We start from the raw sequence: 6,200 nt of genomic DNA, 5'->3' as shown, positions 1-6,200 counted from the left end.
GCATCTTTACACAGCCTGCACCTGGGGTCTTGCCTGGTGTGATAGACCCCAGCCTCTATGGATCTTGTACTCAGAGCTTGTTCTTGTGCTGCCATGATTAGTGCCTCTGTGCTGTCTTTCAGTCCAGCTTTGTCCAGCCACTGGTAGGATTTCTGGATATCAGCCACCTCCTCTATCTGCCGGTGGTACATACCGTGCAGGGGCCTGTCCTTCCATGATGGTTCCTCGTCTCCCTCCTCTTTCTTAGGTTTCTGCTGCCTGAGGTATTCACTGAGGTTGGGGTCATCTTACTGATGTATTCCTGGATGTTTGTTGTCTCATCCTGGACTGTGGTGCTGACACTCACCAGTCCCCGGCCTCCTTCCTTCCTCTTAGCGTACAGCCTCAGGGTCCTGGACTTGGGGTGAAACCCTCCATGCATGGTAAGGAGCTTTCTTGTTTTTATGTCAGTGGCTTCTATCTCCTCCTTTGGCCAGCTTATTATTCCAGCAGGGAGCAAGGTACCTGATTATGGGCAGGGCGTAGGTATTGATAGCCCGGATCTTGTTCTTACCGTACAGCTGACTCCTCAGGACTTGCCTGACCCTCTGCAGGTATTTGGTGGTTGCAGCTTTTCTAGCGACCTCTTTGTGGTTTCCATTTGCCTGTGGGATCCCCAGGTACTTGTAGCTGTCCTCTATGTCTGCAATGTTGCCTTCTGGTAGTTCGATCCCCTCAGTTCTGACTACCTTCTCTTTCTTATCATCCAACTACATTTCTCCAGTCCGAATGACATTCCGATATCATTGCTGTATATCCTGGTGGTTTGGATCAGTGAATCGATGTCTTGTTCACTCTTGGCATACAGCTTGATGTCATCCATGTAGAGGAGGTGGCTGACAACTGCTATTCCGTAGTCCGTATCTGTAGCCAGTCTTCTCAATGATCTCACTGAGGGGGTTCAGGCCTATGTAGAACAGCAGTGAGGACAGAGCATCTCCTTGGTAGATCCCGCACTTGATGCTGATCTGTGCTATGGGCTTGAAGTTGGCCTCTAGTGTTGTCCACCACATCCCCATTGAGTTCCTGATGAAGGCTCTTAGGGTCCTGTAGGTCTTGTATGGGTCTAGGCATTCCAGGATCCATGTGTGGGGCATTGAGTCATAGGCCTTCTTGTAGTCAATCCAGGCAGAGCACAGGTTGGTCAGTCTAGACTTGCAGTCTCAGCTAACTGCTCATTCTACCAGTTGCTGGTGTTTTGTGCCTCTGGTATTCTTGCCCATCCCCTTCTGTGCCCCACTCATGTATTGACCCATGTGCCTGTTCATCTTAGCCGCTATGATGCCTGACAGGAGTTTCCATGTGGTACTGAGGCAGGTTATTGGCTGGTAGTTGGAGGGGACCGGTCCCTTCTGGGGGTCCTTGAGGATCAGGAATGTCCGCCCTTCGGTTAGCCATTCTGGGTGTCCCTCGTCAACTAGCAGCTGCCAGGGGCTCATGGAATGCAGTCAGCTTCTTCAACCAGCAGGCGTGAACCATGTCAGAGCCTGGTGCTGTCCAACTCTTCATACTGGAGACCCTGTCTTGGAGGTCTGTTACTGTGGTGGTTACTGGACCCTGTTCATGGTTGGTTGTTGCCGACGTGGGACAGTTTTCCAATTTCATTGGAGGTTGCTGTGTTATCTTCTTATCCCTCAGATCCACTGTTCAGCCACTGAGCCATTGCCGTTATGGGTTGCGTCCTTCTCCCATATGCTCTTCCAGTATTGCTCCGTCTCCAGCCTTGGTGGTGCTGTTCTCATATTGTTCCCCTGCCACTGAGAGTACACCTTGGCTGGTTCTGTGGAGAACAGTTGGTTCATTCTCCTGCCTTCTATCTCTCTGATGTACTTCTTCAAGCGGCTGGCCAAGGCTGTGAGTCTTTGCTTGGCAGTTTCCAAGGCCTCAGGTATGGACAGCTTGCTGTACTTCTTAGGCACCTTCTTCATCGCACCTTTCTGCAACTCCGATAGTTGGCTGACCTCCCTCCGTGCTACCTTGATCTTAGCCTCTAGCCTCTTTCTCCATGTAGGGTACTGCTCCTTGTGGCTGTTCAACTTGTAACCAAGCATCTCACTGATCACTGCTGCCATGGTGTAGATCAGCTTGTTAGTCTCGGTAATGGTGGCTGTAGGTATCGTCCGTAGTGCTGCATTAACGTCATCTAGCAGACCTTCTAAGGATACTTCACGTAGTCTTGGTAACCGGCTACGGGGGATCCAGGTTTCAAGCTTGGCCATGATCCTATCTTTCAGGTCAGTTCCTCTCGGACTCAACGATCCTTCTTCTATCGCACTTGGGGATTGGTACCCAATCTCGGGTGGGGGTGATGGCTCCCCCTTGCCGTAGCATTTGTGTTGTACCTCGTCAATCTCTAGCTGTGAGAGCACTGAGCTACTAGTTGTTTTGCCGTCATTGTGGATGTTGGGTATCAAAGATTCCATAGGTCCCTCATCCTATTCATGTAACCCCTTCCGCCAGGGTTACTTTTAGCATTCCAACAACACCCTGTTTTCGTCTCTTGCCCACCGATGCCTTCTTTCTCCAGTAGCCCACTTCTCGTCAGGTGCCCTGGTTCCTCAACACCTGACGCCGACCTTCTTGATCCGGGCGACATCCGAGCCGGCATGCCCTCATATTTATCTGTCTCGCTCATGAGATAGATTTTATATATATATAATCTATCTCTATATTTATTTTCATACTTATCTATTAGAACTCTGTGTTTCTACGCTCATTTTATATGAGTGCGTGTGTTTTTGCTGCTATGACAACTCAATTTCCCTCTGGGATTAATAAAGTTTCTCTGATTCTGAAACTATAATAAAACAAAGTAAAAGAATACAAAAAAAGGCATGTGTGAATAAACAGGGTCTGAGTCTGTTTTTGCATGTATGCACAAATGTAATTGATCTCAGGTCAGCAGGAAGCTTGTTCCAAAGAACAGGACAACAATCGCTGGAAGCAGCCTTGGCAGACTAAGGCTCAACACTCAAAGCTTGTACTCTAATATAATTTAGCCAGGTCACTTTAGTTATTTATGTTTTGACGTCTCTATTGTGTTATCTATGAGAACAGCACGGAACAAAGCAGGCATCAATGACAACAGACATTATCTAGGCTACAGACAGAAACAAAGGAGTAATGGGGTTGCAAAGTTGCTTGCAGATGTGTAGCAACTGTAGAAAGGCTAAAGCAGCTTTAACAGGATGATTTCTATATCTAATTTTCCAAATGGATTTGTAGAAACATAGAGTCACCAGCTAATGTAGGCTGACACTGAGATTATTTGTGGTTTATAATAAAGCAGACAAGTTTTCTATTTCTGACCTCACTGAATTTGTAAACCTGACCAGAGTTTTTTTTATTTATATTTCCATCTTGAACTTTGTGTATTCTCTTGTCATTCCTCCTGTGATATGAAGTGAACCTCATGTGTCAGGAATCCTGCTTTTCTTAAGCTTTTTCACTTCCAGCACACTTCCTTGTTTGTTCCGACCTATGTATACAGGGCTGTTATTATTTGATAGAGAATTTCCGTTTCTTGACACAAGTCTTAGACAAGAACATTAATGTGATGACAGAGTAGCGGCTACATCAATAGTTTGAACCATTCCCTCAGGAAGCTTGTCACTGTGAGGGATTAGGAATGGTTTATAATTTGTGTTTAAGTGCAACCAGTGCTTCCAGCCACAGATGTATTGATGAAGATCTGTGTGGATCAGACTCGCCTCCCAGCACATCCCACAGATCCTCAGACTGAGATCAGGAGAACGAATTTGAGGACTGAAGGTTTACCAGCAGAACATCTGCCAAAGCCTCACACTGTCTCCTATCGGCTCACTTTCTTACATATACTGCATTTTCCTGCTAGTTCTTTCACAGGCAAATAATATACAAACACATATGATGAAAATCTGAATCATCAGACCTGGTCACAATTTTTTATTAGATGCTCATGTACCCAATGTACACAGCCAAAAGTATGGACAGTAGTCACATAGCGTTTGACAGTTTAGAAGAGCCCAACACTCCACAGTTTGATACAAATATAGTCACTTTTGGATCTAAAATAAAAACCAAACACATCAGTGCAGACACGTCAGTCCTTGGATTAGAAGTCCTGTTAGGAAGCCTCGTAATGACATGTCTAACTGTGAAACCACACACTTGGCAAATGACTTGTAATTGACAACTCACATGTTCTTCCCACCCAATTCCCATCCGCTAACATAGAGGAGGCTGGGTTTTTGAGCTGTACTGCGGCCAGACAGCAGGGGGTGATAGAAACATTTTGGCTCCATTTTTGGGGAGCTATTAGGTCGTCCATATTTTCTACAACCACTGTTCCAACCACAACTGTGGCCCTCTGGTGGCCTTTGAATAGAATGCAGTTTGGTTTATAGCGTCTATGCATGACGGCAGTCAAAGTGCTAACTGATGTTAGTTGTCTATCTTTCAAATCTTTCGTCTGTAGTAATTGAAAACTGAACCTTTATGGACTTTCCATGACTTTATCAGAGTGAGCCTTTATAAGCGCTATGCTATCCAAATCATTATCACTGCTAAAATCATGGCTTGATTACCGTTAGTCTGCACTTGAAATGTGGCTCCTTTTTTCAGAGAAAATGATGTGAGCACTGCTTTACCTGGGACACTCCAACACTTTGGCATGCTTATCATGATCATTGCTTTTTTTAGCTCGGTGTGTGTGTGTGTGTGTGTTTTAGGAAGCCAAAACAACTGCACGCTCTTAGCAGACAACAGTCTGATTGCATGTGTGGACAGAAACTAGCAGCCTGGAGATATACTGCCATAGCGGCCTGACCACAGAGAGTGGTGTGGTGTTTGTGCACACATGAGCATACTTAGTGCAGCTTTGTGTGTGGCAAATGTCCCATGAGAAGAGTGAAAAATTAACTCTGACCAGAATTATAGCGTATTACTGAATCTAGTAGTGCTTGAAGACACAACCCTCTAATTACCCAGTGAATGAGTCTCAGGGTGGCAGTCTTTACTGAGATCTGCTACTCTGCTAAAACTCTGCACAGCACCGTCCCAGTGTCACCACTATTTTAAATGGTTGGTGGTAACACAGTGGTTGTCTTTTAGAATGGAAAACACCAAATAGAACAGAGTGAGAGCGCAAAGTGTGGATGAGCGTGAGAATTCAGAGCATTGTAAATCAAAGAAAATCAGCTGTACAATAAGATGGCAGGAAGTGCGCTCAAAAAACAGCCTGTGCACATGGTGAAATGGTGTTAGTGAGATTCAGTTCCAGAAACAGGAATCACTATAAGTGTGGGTCAGTTACTGTGGAAACTTTAGCTGTGTAAGGATAACCTGCTTCCCAGCAGGACTGCTTTAACAAACCCTGTGTTTCCCTCTGTCTCTGCTCCTCCTGCTGAGCCTGAAGCAACTGCCTGACACGCCGCTTCATTTCCACATTCATACAGTCCACATCAAAGGGTATATTTGAGTGTATTAATCTGCAGAAGTTTACATCAGGACAAGATCACTTGTCTTTTTTTCGACACAGTATCTAGGGGTAATTAAGGCATGTATCGATCAATTTTACACTGAAATATGTACTGTTCAACAGCGTAATGAAAAAAAATGCAAAAACTATAACAGACACTAACCTCTGAATATGCATCGCTCATGCTTTGATTTGCTGTACTTACAGAGCGATCAGCCAGATCACCCTAAGCAGGCCTGTTAGATCATAGATGTTAAACAGGGCTGGGCCTGGTTGTTACTTGGATGGGAGACTGTTTGGGACTATCAGGAGTCGTTGCTGTAGCTCACAAGGTAGAGCAGGTCATAGATTAGAGGTTCAATCACTGGCTGCTCCACTCTGCATGTCAAAATATCCCTGGGCAAGATACTAATCCCAAGTTGCTCTTCAATCCGTGTGTGAATATTAGATAGAAAGTTAGTGCTTGTATGAATGGTTGAATGAGACAGGTTGTTTAAACCACTCTGATGCTGAGGCAAAGTAGAGATGGCAACAAGTCCTTTACCGTGGACCATTCCGATCAGTTATTGTGTCCTCTATTTCATACTGAGAATTGACTTAAACATATTTAAAGAGTAAGCTTTTGAATATGGACTGTAAGTAGCTGGAGTAATTTACATTTTTCAAACGTAAATTTGAACATTTTACTCAGTTTTCAAACATT

This window comes from Oreochromis aureus, linkage group 11, assembly GCF_013358895.1.
Source record: "Oreochromis aureus strain Israel breed Guangdong linkage group 11, ZZ_aureus, whole genome shotgun sequence".
Lineage (NCBI taxonomy): Eukaryota > Metazoa > Chordata > Actinopteri > Cichliformes > Cichlidae > Oreochromis > Oreochromis aureus.
The sequence above is the reverse complement of the archived record's forward strand: the minus strand, read 5'-3'. Positions refer to the sequence as shown.